The following is a 13,387-nucleotide window of genomic DNA, read 5'->3' on the forward strand; positions in this document are numbered from 1 at the left end:
AAATATATCGTGTCAGAAGTGGGATTCGAACCCACGCCCTCATACGAGGACCAGAAAACACAGATTCACGTTGTGAACGAAGGAAACTAACCCCCTAAAGTCTGGCGCCTTAGACCGCTGGGCCCTCCTGACGTAGTCTCTTTTAATTTTGACGTTTTATAAATTACATCTCTTCTAGTTAATTTATTAAAACATATCGTGTCAGAAGTGGGATTCGAACCCACGCCCTTATACGAGGACCAGAAAACACAGACTCACGTTGTGAACGAAGGAAACTAAGCCCCTTGAGTCTGGCGCCTTAGACCGCTGGGCCCTCCTGACGTAGTCTCTTTTAATTTTGACGTTTTATAAATTATATCTCTTCTAGTTAATTTATTAAAACATATCGTGTCAGAAGTGGCATTCGAACCCACGCCCTTATACGAGGACCAGAAAACACAGATTCACGTTGTGAACGAAGGAAACTAAGCCCCTTGAGTCTGGCGCCTTAGACCGCTCGGCCATCCTGACGTGGTCTCTTGTAATTTGGACGATTTATAAATTACATCTCTTCTAGTTAATTTCATAAAACATATCGTGTCAGAAGTGAGATTTGAACCCTTGCCCTCAAACGAGGACCAGAATACACGGATACACGTTGTGAACGAAAGAACTAAGCCCCTTAAGTCTGGCGCCTTAGACCGCTCGGCAATCCTGACGTGGTCTATTGTAATTTGGACGTTTTATAAATTACATCTCTTGCAGTTAATTTATTAAATTATATCGTGTCAGAAGTGGGCTTCGAACCCACGCCCTCATACGAGGACCAAAACACAGACTCACGTTGTGAACGAAGGAAAGTAAGCCCCTGGAGTCTGGCGCCTTAGACCGCTCGGCCATCCTGACGTGGTCTCTTGTATTTTGGACGTTTTATAAATTACATTTCTTCCAGTTAATTTATTAAAATATATCGTGTCAGAAGTGGGATTCGAACCCACGCCCTCATACGAGGACTAGAAAACACAGATTCACTATGTGAACGAAGGAAACTAACCCCCTTGCGTCTGGCGCCTTAGACCGCTCAACCATCCTGACGTGGTCTCTTGTAATTTGGACGTTTTATAAATTACATCTCTTGCAGTTAATTTATTAAAATATATCGTGTCAAAAGTGGGATTCGAACCCACGCCCTCATACGAGGACTAGAAAACACAGATTCACGATGTGAACGAAGGAAACTAACCCCCTTGCGTCTGGCGCCTTAGACCGCTCAACCATCCTGACGTGGTCTCTTGTAATTTGGACGTTTTATAAATTACATCTCTTGCAGTTAATTTATTAAAATATATCGTGTCAGAAGTGGGATTCGAACCCACGCCCTCATACGAGGACCAGAAAACACAGATTCACGTTGTGAACGAAGGAAACTAACCCCCTAAAGTCTGGCGCCTTAGACCGCTGGGCCCTCCTGACGTAGTCTCTTTTAATTTTGACGTTTTATAAATTACATCTCTTCTAGTTAATTTATTAAAACATATCGTGTCAGAAGTGGGATTCGAACCCACGCCCTTATACGAGGACCAGAAAACACAGACTCACGTTGTGAACGAAGGAAACTAAGCCCCTTAGAGTCTGGCGCCTTAGACCACTGGGCCCTCCTGACGTGGTCTCTTTTAATTTTGACGTTTTATAAATTATATCTCTTCTAGTTAATTTATTAAAACATATCGTGTCAGAAGTGGCATTCGAACCCACGCCCTTATACGAGGACCAGAAAACACAGATTCACGTTGTGAACGAAGGAAACTAAGCCCCTTGAGTCTGGCGCCTTAGACCGCTCGGCCATCCTGACGTGGTCTCTTGTAATTTGGACGATTTATAAATTACATCTCTTCTAGTTAATTTCATAAAACATATCGTGTCAGAAGTGAGATTTGAACCCTTGCCCTCAAACGAGGACCAGAATACACGGATACACGTTGTGAACGAAAGAACTAAGCCCCTTGAGTCTGGCGCCTTAGACCGCTCGGCCATCCTGACGTGGTCTCTTGTAATTTGGACGATTTATTAATTACATCTCTTCTAGTTAATTTCATAAAACATATCGTGTCAGAAGTGAGATTTGAACCCTTGCCCTCAAACGAGGACCAGAATACACGGATACACGTTGTGAACGAAAGAACTAAGCCCCTTAAGTCTGGCGCCTTAGACCGCTCGGCAATCCTGACGTGGTCTATTGTAATTTGGACGTTTTATAAATTACATCTCTTGCAGTTAATTTATTAAATTATATCGTGTCAGAAGTGGGCTTCGAACCCACGCCCTCATACGAGGACCAAAACACAGACTCACGTTGTGAACGAAGGAAAGTAAGCCCCTGGAGTCTGGCGCCTTAGACCGCTCGGCCATCCTGACGTGGTCTCTTGTATTTTGGACGTTTTATAAATTACATTTCTTCCAGTTAATTTATTAAAATATATCGTGTCAGAAGTGGGATTCGAACCCACGCCCTCATACGAGGACTAGAAAACACAGATTCACTATGTGAACGAAGGAAACTAACCCCCTTGCGTCTGGCGCCTTAGACCGCTCAACCATCCTGACGTGGTCTCTTGTAATTTGGACGTTTTATAAATTACATCTCTTGCAGTTAATTTATTAAAATATATCGTGTCAAAAGTGGGATTCGAACCCACGCCCTCATACGAGGACTAGAAAACACAGATTCACGATGTGAACGAAGGAAACTAACCCCCTTGCGTCTGGCGCCTTAGACCGCTCAACCATCCTGACGTGGTCTCTTGTAATTTGGACGTTTTATAAATTACATCTCTTGCAGTTAATTTATTAAAATATATCGTGTCAGAAGTGGGATTCGAACCCACGCCCTCATACGAGGACCAGAAAACACAGATTCACGTTGTGAACGAAGGAAACTAACCCCCTAAAGTCTGGCGCCTTAGACCGCTGGGCCCTCCTGACGTAGTCTCTTTTAATTTTGACGTTTTATAAATTACATCTCTTCTAGTTAATTTATTAAAACATATCGTGTCAGAAGTGGGATTCGAACCCACGCCCTTATACAAGGACCAGAAAACACAGACTCACGTTGTGAACGAAGGAAACTAAGCCCCTTAGAGTCTGGCGCCTTAGACCGCTGGGCCCTCCTGACGTAGTCTCTTTTAATTTTGACGTTTTATAAATTATATCTCTTCTAGTTAATTTATTAAAACATATCGTGTCAGAAGTGGCATTCAAACCCACGCCCTTATACGAGGACCAGAAAACACAGATTCACGTTGTGAACGAAGGAAACTAAGCCCCTTGAGTCTGGCGCCTTAGACCGCTCGGCCATCCTGACGTGGTCTCTTGTAATTTGGACGATTTATAAATTACATCTCTTCTAGTTAATTTCATAAAACATATCGTGTCAGAAGTGAGATTTGAACCCTTGCCCTCAAACGAGGACCAGAATACACGGATACACGTTGTGAACGAAAGAACTAAGCCCCTTGAGTCTGGCGCCTTAGACCGCTCGGCCATCCTGACGTGGTCTCTTGTAATTTGGACGATTTATAAATTACATCTCTTCTAGTTAATTTCATAAAACATATCGTGTCAGAAGTGAGATTTGAACCCTTGCCCTCAAACGAGGACCAGAATACACGGATACACGTTGTGAACGAAAGAACTAAGCCCCTTAAGTCTGGCGCCTTAGACCGCTCGGCAATCCTGACGTGGTCTAGTGTAATTTGGACGTTTTATAAATTACATCTCTTGCAGTTAATTTATTAAATTATATCGTGTCAGAAGTGGGCTTCGAACCCACGCCCTCATACGAGGACCAAAACACAGACTCACGTTGTGAACGAAGGAAAGTAAGCCCCTGGAGTCTGGCGCCTTAGACCGCTCGGCCATCCTGACGTGGTCTCTTGTATTTTGGACGTTTTATAAATTACATTTCTTCCAGTTAATTTATTAAAATATATCGTGTCAGAAGTGGGATTCGAACCCAAGCCCTCATACGAGGACTAGAAAGCACAGATTCACGATGTGAACGAAGGAAACTAACCCCCTTGCGTCTGGCGCCTTAGACCGCTCAACCATCCTGACGTGGTCCCTTGTAATTTGGACGTTTTATAAATTACATCTCTTGCAGTTAATTTATTAAAATATATCGTGTCAAAAGTGGGATTCGAACCCACGCCCTCATACGAGGACTAGAAAGCACAGATTCACGATGTGAACGAAGGAAACTAACCCCCTTGCGTCTGGCGCCTTAGACCGCTCAACCATCCTGACGTGGTCTCTTGTAATTTGGACGTTTTATAAATTACATCTCTTGCAGTTAATTTATTAAAATATATCGTGTCAGAAGTGGGATTCGAACCCACGCCCTCATACGAGGACCAGAAAACACAGATTCACGTTGTGAACGAAGGAAACTAACCCCCTAAAGTCTGGCGCCTTAGACCGCTGGGCCCTCCTGACGTAGTCTCTTTTAATTTTGACGTTTTATAAATTACATCTCTTCTAGTTAATTTATTAAAACATATCGTGTCAGAAGTGGGATTCGAACCCACGCCCTTATACGAGGACCAGAAAACACAGACTCACGTTGTGAACGAAGGAAACTAAGCCCCTTGAGTCTGGCGCCTTAGACCGCTGGGCCCTCCTGACGTAGTCTCTTTTAATTTTGACGTTTTATAAATTATATCTCTTCTAGTTAATTTATTAAAACATATCGTGTCAGAAGTGGCATTCGAACCCACGCCCTTATACGAGGACCAGAAAACACAGATTCACGTTGTGAACGAAGGAAACTAAGCCCCTTGAGTCTGGCGCCTTAGACCGCTCGGCCATCCTGACGTGGTCTCTTGTAATTTGGACGATTTATAAATTACATCTCTTCTAGTTAATTTCATAAAACATATCGTGTCAGAAGTGAGATTTGAACCCTTGCCCTCAAACGAGGACCAGAATACACGGATACACGTTGTGAACGAAAGAACTAAGCCCCTTAAGTCTGGCGCCTTAGACCGCTCGGCAATCCTGACGTGGTCTATTGTAATTTGGACGTTTTATAAATTACATCTCTTGCAGTTAATTTATTAAATTATATCGTGTCAGAAGTGGGCTTCGAACCCACGCCCTCATACGAGGACCAAAACACAGACTCACGTTGTGAACGAAGGAAAGTAAGCCCCTGGAGTCTGGCGCCTTAGACCGCTCGGCCATCCTGACGTGGTCTCTTGTATTTTGGACGTTTTATAAATTACATTTCTTCCAGTTAATTTATTAAAATATATCGTGTCAGAAGTGGGATTCGAACCCACGCCCTCATACGAGGACTAGAAAACACAGATTCACTATGTGAACGAAGGAAACTAACCCCCTTGCGTCTGGCGCCTTAGACCGCTCAACCATCCTGACGTGGTCTCTTGTAATTTGGACGTTTTATAAATTACATCTCTTGCAGTTAATTTATTAAAATATATCGTGTCAAAAGTGGGATTCGAACCCACGCCCTCATACGAGGACTAGAAAACACAGATTCACGATGTGAACGAAGGAAACTAACCCCCTTGCGTCTGGCGCCTTAGACCGCTCAACCATCCTGACGTGGTCTCTTGTAATTTGGACGTTTTATAAATTACATCTCTTGCAGTTAATTTATTAAAATATATCGTGTCAGAAGTGGGATTCGAACCCACGCCCTCATACGAGGACCAGAAAACACAGATTCACGTTGTGAACGAAGGAAACTAACCCCCTAAAGTCTGGCGCCTTAGACCGCTGGGCCCTCCTGACGTAGTCTCTTTTAATTTTGACGTTTTATAAATTACATCTCTTCTAGTTAATTTATTAAAACATATCGTGTCAGAAGTGGGATTCGAACCCACGCCCTTATACGAGGACCAGAAAACACAGACTCACGTTGTGAACGAAGGAAACTAAGCCCCTTAGAGTCTGGCGCCTTAGACCGCTGGGCCCTCCTGACGTGGTCTCTTTTAATTTTGACGTTTTATAAATTATATCTCTTCTAGTTAATTTATTAAAACATATCGTGTCAGAAGTGGCATTCGAACCCACGCCCTTATACGAGGACCAGAAAACACAGATTCACGTTGTGAACGAAGGAAACTAAGCCCCTTGAGTCTGGCGCCTTAGACCGCTCGGCCATCCTGACGTGGTCTCTTGTAATTTGGACGATTTATAAATTACATCTCTTCTAGTTAATTTCATAAAACATATCGTGTCAGAAGTGAGATTTGAACCCTTGCCCTCAAACGAGGACCAGAATACACGGATACACGTTGTGAACGAAAGAACTAAGCCCCTTGAGTCTGGCGCCTTAGACCGCTCGGCCATCCTGACGTGGTCTCTTGTAATTTGGACGATTTATTAATTACATCTCTTCTAGTTAATTTCATAAAACATATCGTGTCAGAAGTGAGATTTGAACCCTTGCCCTCAAACGAGGACCAGAATACACGGATACACGTTGTGAACGAAAGAACTAAGCCCCTTAAGTCTGGCGCCTTAGACCGCTCGGCAATCCTGACGTGGTCTATTGTAATTTGGACGTTTTATAAATTACATCTCTTGCAGTTAATTTATTAAATTATATCGTGTCAGAAGTGGGCTTCGAACCCACGCCCTCATACGAGGACCAAAACACAGACTCACGTTGTGAACGAAGGAAAGTAAGCCCCTGGAGTCTGGCGCCTTAGACCGCTCGGCCATCCTGACGTGGTCTCTTGTATTTTGGACGTTTTATAAATTACATTTCTTCCAGTTAATTTATTAAAATATATCGTGTCAGAAGTGGGATTCGAACCCACGCCCTCATACGAGGACTAGAAAACACAGATTCACTATGTGAACGAAGGAAACTAACCCCCTTGCGTCTGGCGCCTTAGACCGCTCAACCATCCTGACGTGGTCTCTTGTAATTTGGACGTTTTATAAATTACATCTCTTGCAGTTAATTTATTAAAATATATCGTGTCAAAAGTGGGATTCGAACCCACGCCCTCATACGAGGACTAGAAAACACAGATTCACGATGTGAACGAAGGAAACTAACCCCCTTGCGTCTGGCGCCTTAGACCGCTCAACCATCCTGACGTGGTCTCTTGTAATTTGGACGTTTTATAAATTACATCTCTTGCAGTTAATTTATTAAAATATATCGTGTCAGAAGTGGGATTCGAACCCACGCCCTCATACGAGGACCAGAAAACACAGATTCACGTTGTGAACGAAGGAAACTAACCCCCTAAAGTCTGGCGCCTTAGACCGCTGGGCCCTCCTGACGTAGTCTCTTTTAATTTTGACGTTTTATAAATTACATCTCTTCTAGTTAATTTATTAAAACATATCGTGTCAGAAGTGGGATTCGAACCCACGCCCTTATACAAGGACCAGAAAACACAGACTCACGTTGTGAACGAAGGAAACTAAGCCCCTTAGAGTCTGGCGCCTTAGACCGCTGGGCCCTCCTGACGTAGTCTCTTTTAATTTTGACGTTTTATAAATTATATCTCTTCTAGTTAATTTATTAAAACATATCGTGTCAGAAGTGGCATTCAAACCCACGCCCTTATACGAGGACCAGAAAACACAGATTCACGTTGTGAACGAAGGAAACTAAGCCCCTTGAGTCTGGCGCCTTAGACCGCTCGGCCATCCTGACGTGGTCTCTTGTAATTTGGACGATTTATAAATTACATCTCTTCTAGTTAATTTCATAAAACATATCGTGTCAGAAGTGAGATTTGAACCCTTGCCCTCAAACGAGGACCAGAATACACGGATACACGTTGTGAACGAAAGAACTAAGCCCCTTGAGTCTGGCGCCTTAGACCGCTCGGCCATCCTGACGTGGTCTCTTGTAATTTGGACGATTTATAAATTACATCTCTTCTAGTTAATTTCATAAAACATATCGTGTCAGAAGTGAGATTTGAACCCTTGCCCTCAAACGAGGACCAGAATACACGGATACACGTTGTGAACGAAAGAACTAAGCCCCTTAAGTCTGGCGCCTTAGACCGCTCGGCAATCCTGACGTGGTCTAGTGTAATTTGGACGTTTTATAAATTACATCTCTTGCAGTTAATTTATTAAATTATATCGTGTCAGAAGTGGGCTTCGAACCCACGCCCTCATACGAGGACCAAAACACAGACTCACGTTGTGAACGAAGGAAAGTAAGCCCCTGGAGTCTGGCGCCTTAGACCGCTCGGCCATCCTGACGTGGTCTCTTGTATTTTGGACGTTTTATAAATTACATTTCTTCCAGTTAATTTATTAAAATATATCGTGTCAGAAGTGGGATTCGAACCCACGCCCTCATACGAGGACTAGAAAACACAGATTCACTATGTGAACGAAGGAAACTAACCCCCTTGCGTCTGGCGCCTTAGACCGCTCAACCATCCTGACGTGGTCTCTTGTAATTTGGACGTTTTATAAATTACATCTCTTGCAGTTAATTTATTAAAATATATCGTGTCAAAAGTGGGATTCGAACCCACGCCCTCATACGAGGACTAGAAAACACAGATTCACGATGTGAACGAAGGAAACTAACCCCCTTGCGTCTGGCGCCTTAGACCGCTCAACCATCCTGACGTGGTCTCTTGTAATTTGGACGTTTTATAAATTACATCTCTTGCAGTTAATTTATTAAAATATATCGTGTCAGAAGTGGGATTCGAACCCACGCCCTCATACGAAGACCAGAAAACACAGATTCACGTTGTGAACGAAGGAAACTAACCCCCTAAAGTCTGGCGCCTTAGACCGCTGGGCCCTCCTGACGTAGTCTCTTTTAATTTTGACGTTTTATAAATTACATCTCTTCTAGTTAATTTATTAAAACATATCGTGTCAGAAGTGGGATTCGAACCCACGCCCTTATACGAGGACCAGAAAACACAGACTCACGTTGTGAACGAAGGAAACTAAGCCCCTTGAGTCTGGCGCCTTAGACCGCTGGGCCCTCCTGACGTAGTCTCTTTTAATTTTGACGTTTTATAAATTATATCTCTTCTAGTTAATTTATTAAAACATATCGTGTCAGAAGTGGCATTCGAACCCACGCCCTTATACGAGGACCAGAAAACACAGATTCACGTTGTGAACGAAGGAAACTAAGCCCCTTGAGTCTGGCGCCTTAGACCGCTCGGCCATCCTGACGTGGTCTCTTGTAATTTGGACGATTTATAAATTACATCTCTTCTAGTTAATTTCATAAAACATATCGTGTCAGAAGTGGGATTCGAACCCACGCCCTCATACGAGGACTAGAAAACACAGATTCACTATGTGAACGAAGGAAACTAACCTCCTTGCGTCTGGCGCCTTAGACCGCTCAACCATCCTGACGTGGTCTCTTGTAATTTGGACGTTTTATAAATTACATCTCTTGCAGTTAATTTATTAAAATATATCGTGTCAAAAGTGGGATTCGAACCCACGCCCTCATACGAGGACTAGAAAACACAGATTCACGATGTGAACGAAGGAAACTAACCCCCTTGCGTCTGGCGCCTTAGACCGCTCAACCATCCTGACGTGGTCTCTTGTAATTTGGACGTTTTATAAATTACATCTCTTGCAGTTAATTTATTAAAATATATCGTGTCAGAAGTGGGATTCGAACCCACGCCCTCATACGAGGACCAGAAAACACAGATTCACGTTGTGAACGAAGGAAACTAACCCCCTAAAGTCTGGCGCCTTAGACCGCTGGGCCCTCCTGACGTAGTCTCTTTTAATTTTGACGTTTTATAAATTACATCTCTTCTAGTTAATTTATTAAAACATATCGTGTCAGAAGTGGGATTCGAACCCACGCCCTTATACGAGGACCAGAAAACACAGACTCACGTTGTGAACGAAGGAAACTAAGCCCCTTGAGTCTGGCGCCTTAGACCGCTGGGCCCTCCTGACGTAGTCTCTTTTAATTTTGACGTTTTATAAATTATATCTCTTCTAGTTAATTTATTAAAACATATCGTGTCAGAAGTGGCATTCGAACCCATGCCCTTATACGAGGACCAGAAAACACAGATTCACGTTGTGAACGAAGGAAACTAAGCCCCTTGAGTCTGGCGCCTTAGACCGCTCGGCCATCCTGACGTGGTCTCTTGTAATTTGGACGATTTATAAATTACATCTCTTCTAGTTAATTTCATAAAACATATCGTGTCAGAAGTGAGATTTGAACCCTTGCCCTCAAACGAGGACCAGAATACACGGATACACGTTGTGAACGAAAGAACTAAGCCCCTTAAGTCTGGCGCCTTAGACCGCTCGGCAATCCTGACGTGGTCTATTATAATTTGGACGTTTTATAAATTACATCTCTTGCAGTTAATTTATTAAATTATATTATATCGTGTCAGAAGTGGGCTTCGAACCCACGCCCTCATACGAGGACCAAAACACAGACTCACGTTGTGAACGAAGGAAAGTAAGCCCCTGGAGTCTGGCGCCTTAGACCGCTCGGCCATCCTGACGTGGTCTCTTGTATTTTGGACGTTTTATAAATTACATTTCTTCCAGTTAATTTATTAAAATATATCGTGTCAGAAGTGGGATTCGAACCCACGCCCTCATACGAGGACTAGAAAACACAGATTCACTATGTGAACGAAGGAAACTAACCTCCTTGCGTCTGGCGCCTTAGACCGCTCAACCATCCTGACGTGGTCTCTTGTAATTTGGACGTTTTATAAATTACATCTCTTGCAGTTAATTTATTAAAATATATCGTGTCAAAAGTGGGATTCGAACCCACGCCCTCATACGAGGACTAGAAAACACAGATTCACGATGTGAACGAAGGAAACTAACCCCCTTGCGTCTGGCGCCTTAGACCGCTCAACCATCCTGACGTGGTCTCTTGTAATTTGGACGTTTTATAAATTACATCTCTTGCAGTTAATTTATTAAAATATATCGTGTCAGAAGTGGGATTCGAACCCACGCCCTCATACGAGGACCAGAAAACACAGATTCACGTTGTGAACGAAGGAAACTAACCCCCTAAAGTCTGGCGCCTTAGACCGCTGGGCCCTCCTGACGTAGTCTCTTTTAATTTTGACGTTTTATAAATTACATCTCTTCTAGTTAATTTATTAAAACATATCGTGTCAGAAGTGGGATTCGAACCCACGCCCTTATACGAGGACCAGAAAACACAGACTCACGTTGTGAACGAAGGAAACTAAGCCCCTTGAGTCTGGCGCCTTAGACCGCTGGGCCCTCCTGACGTAGTCTCTTTTAATTTTGACGTTTTATAAATTATATCTCTTCTAGTTAATTTATCAAAACATATCGTGTCAGAAGTGGCATTCGAACCCATGCCCTTATACGAGGACCAGAAAACACAGATTCACGTTGTGAACGAAGGAAACTAAGCCCCTTGAGTCTGGCGCCTTAGACCGCTCGGCCATCCTGACGTGGTCTCTTGTAATTTGGACGATTTATAAATTACATCTCTTCTAGTTATGTCATAAAACATATCGTGTCAGAAGTGAGATTTGAACCCTTGCCCTCAAACGAGGACCAGAATACACGGATACACGTTGTGAACGAAAGAACTAAGCCCCTTAAGTCTGGCGCCTTAGACCGCTCGGCAATCCTGACGTGGTCTATTGTAATTTGGACGATTTATAAATTACATCTCTTCTAGTTAATTTCATAAAACATATCGTGTCAGAAGTGGGATTTGAACCCTTGCCCTCAAACGAGGACCAGAATACACGGATTCACGTTGTGATCGAAAGAACTAAGCCCCTTAAGTCTGGCGCCTTAGACCACTCGGCCATCCTGACGTGGTCTATTGTAATTTGGACGTTTTATAAATTACATCTCTTCCAGTTAATTTATTAAAATATATCGTGTCAGAAGTGGGATTCGAACCCACGCCCTCATACGAGGACCAGAAAACACAGATTCACGTTGTGAACGAAGGAAACTAAGCCCCTTGAGTCTGGCGCCTTAGACCGCTCGGCTATCCTGACGTGGTCTATCGTAATTTGGACGTTTTATAAATTACATCTCTTGCAGTTAATTTATTAAAATATATCGTGTCAGAAGTGGGATTCGAACCCACGCCCTCATACGAGGACCAGAAAACACAGATTCACGTTGTGAACGAAGGAAAGTAAGCCCCTTGACTCTGGCGCCTTAGACCGCTCGGCCATCCTGACGTGGTCTATTGTAATTTGGACGTTTTATAAATTACATCTCTTGCAGTTAATTTATTAAAATATATCGTGTCAGAAGTGGGATTCGAACCCACGCCCTCATACGAGGACCAGAAAACACAGATTCACGTTGTGAACGAAGGAAACTAACCCCCTAAAGTCTGGCGCCTTAGACCGCTGGGCCCTCCTGACGTAGTCTCTTTTAATTTTGACGTTTTATAAATTACATCTCTTCTAGTTAATTTATTAAAACATATCGTGTCAGAAGTGGGATTCGAACCCACGCCCTTATACGAGGACCAGAAAACACAGACTCACGTTGTGAACGAAGGAAACTAAGCCCCTTGAGTCTGGCGCCTTAGACCGCTGGGCCCTCCTGACGTAGTCTCTTTTAATTTTGACGTTTTAAAAATTATATCTCTTCTAGTTAATTTATCAAAACATATCGTGTCAGAAGTGGCATTCGAACCCATGCCCTTATACGAGGACCAGAAAACACAGATTCACGTTGTGAACGAAGGAAACTAAGCCCCTTGAGTCTGGCGCCTTAGACCGCTCGGCCATCCTGACGTGGTCTCTTGTAATTTGGACGATTTATAAATTACATCTCTTCTAGTTATGTCATAAAACATATCGTGTCAGAAGTGAGATTTGAACCCTTGCCCTCAAACGAGGACCAGAATACACGGATACACGTTGTGAACGAAAGAACTAAGCCCCTTAAGTCTGGCGCCTTAGACCGCTCGGCAATCCTGACGTGGTCTATTGTAATTTGGACGATTTATAAATTACATCTCTTCTAGTTAATTTCATAAAACATATCGTGTCAGAAGTGGGATTTGAACCCTTGCCCTCAAACGAGGACCAGAATACACGGATTCACGTTGTGATCGAAAGAACTAAGCCCCTTAAGTCTGGCGCCTTAGACCACTCGGCCATCCTGACGTGGTCTATTGTAATTTGGACGTTTTATAAATTACATCTCTTCCAGTTAATTTATTAAAATATATCGTGTCAGAAGTGGGATTCGAACCCACGCCCTCATACGAGGACCAGAAAACACAGATTCACGTTGTGAACGAAGGAAACTAAGCCCCTTGAGTCTGGCGCCTTAGACCGCTCGGCCATCCTGACGTGGTCTATTGTAATTTGGACGTTTTATAAATTACATCTCTTGCAGT

At 43.2% G+C, this 13,387-nt stretch overlaps 2 non-coding genes across 2 annotated transcripts; both read right to left on the reverse strand.

Moving 5' to 3' along the window:
* Nucleotides 1-11,898: 11,898 nt before the first annotated feature.
* TRNAL-CAA (transfer RNA leucine (anticodon CAA)) lies at nucleotides 11,899-12,020 on the reverse strand. The gene is made up of 2 exons: nucleotides 11,983-12,020; nucleotides 11,899-11,944 (listed from the first exon to the last, which is right to left on the reverse strand). It is a non-coding gene; the product is annotated as a tRNA-Leu (tRNA).
* A 1,198-nt stretch (nucleotides 12,021-13,218) lies between these two features.
* Nucleotides 13,219-13,340, reverse strand: TRNAL-CAA (transfer RNA leucine (anticodon CAA)). The gene is made up of 2 exons: nucleotides 13,303-13,340; nucleotides 13,219-13,264 (listed from the first exon to the last, which is right to left on the reverse strand). It is a non-coding gene; the product is annotated as a tRNA-Leu (tRNA).
* Between the last annotated feature and the right edge of the window lie 47 nt (nucleotides 13,341-13,387).

The sequence above is a fragment of the Phalangium opilio genome, unplaced genomic scaffold (genome assembly GCF_054372755.1).
Source record: "Phalangium opilio isolate 3A_F unplaced genomic scaffold, DU_Popi_V2 ptg000021l_1, whole genome shotgun sequence".
Classification (NCBI taxonomy): Eukaryota; Metazoa; Arthropoda; class Arachnida; order Opiliones; family Phalangiidae; genus Phalangium; species Phalangium opilio.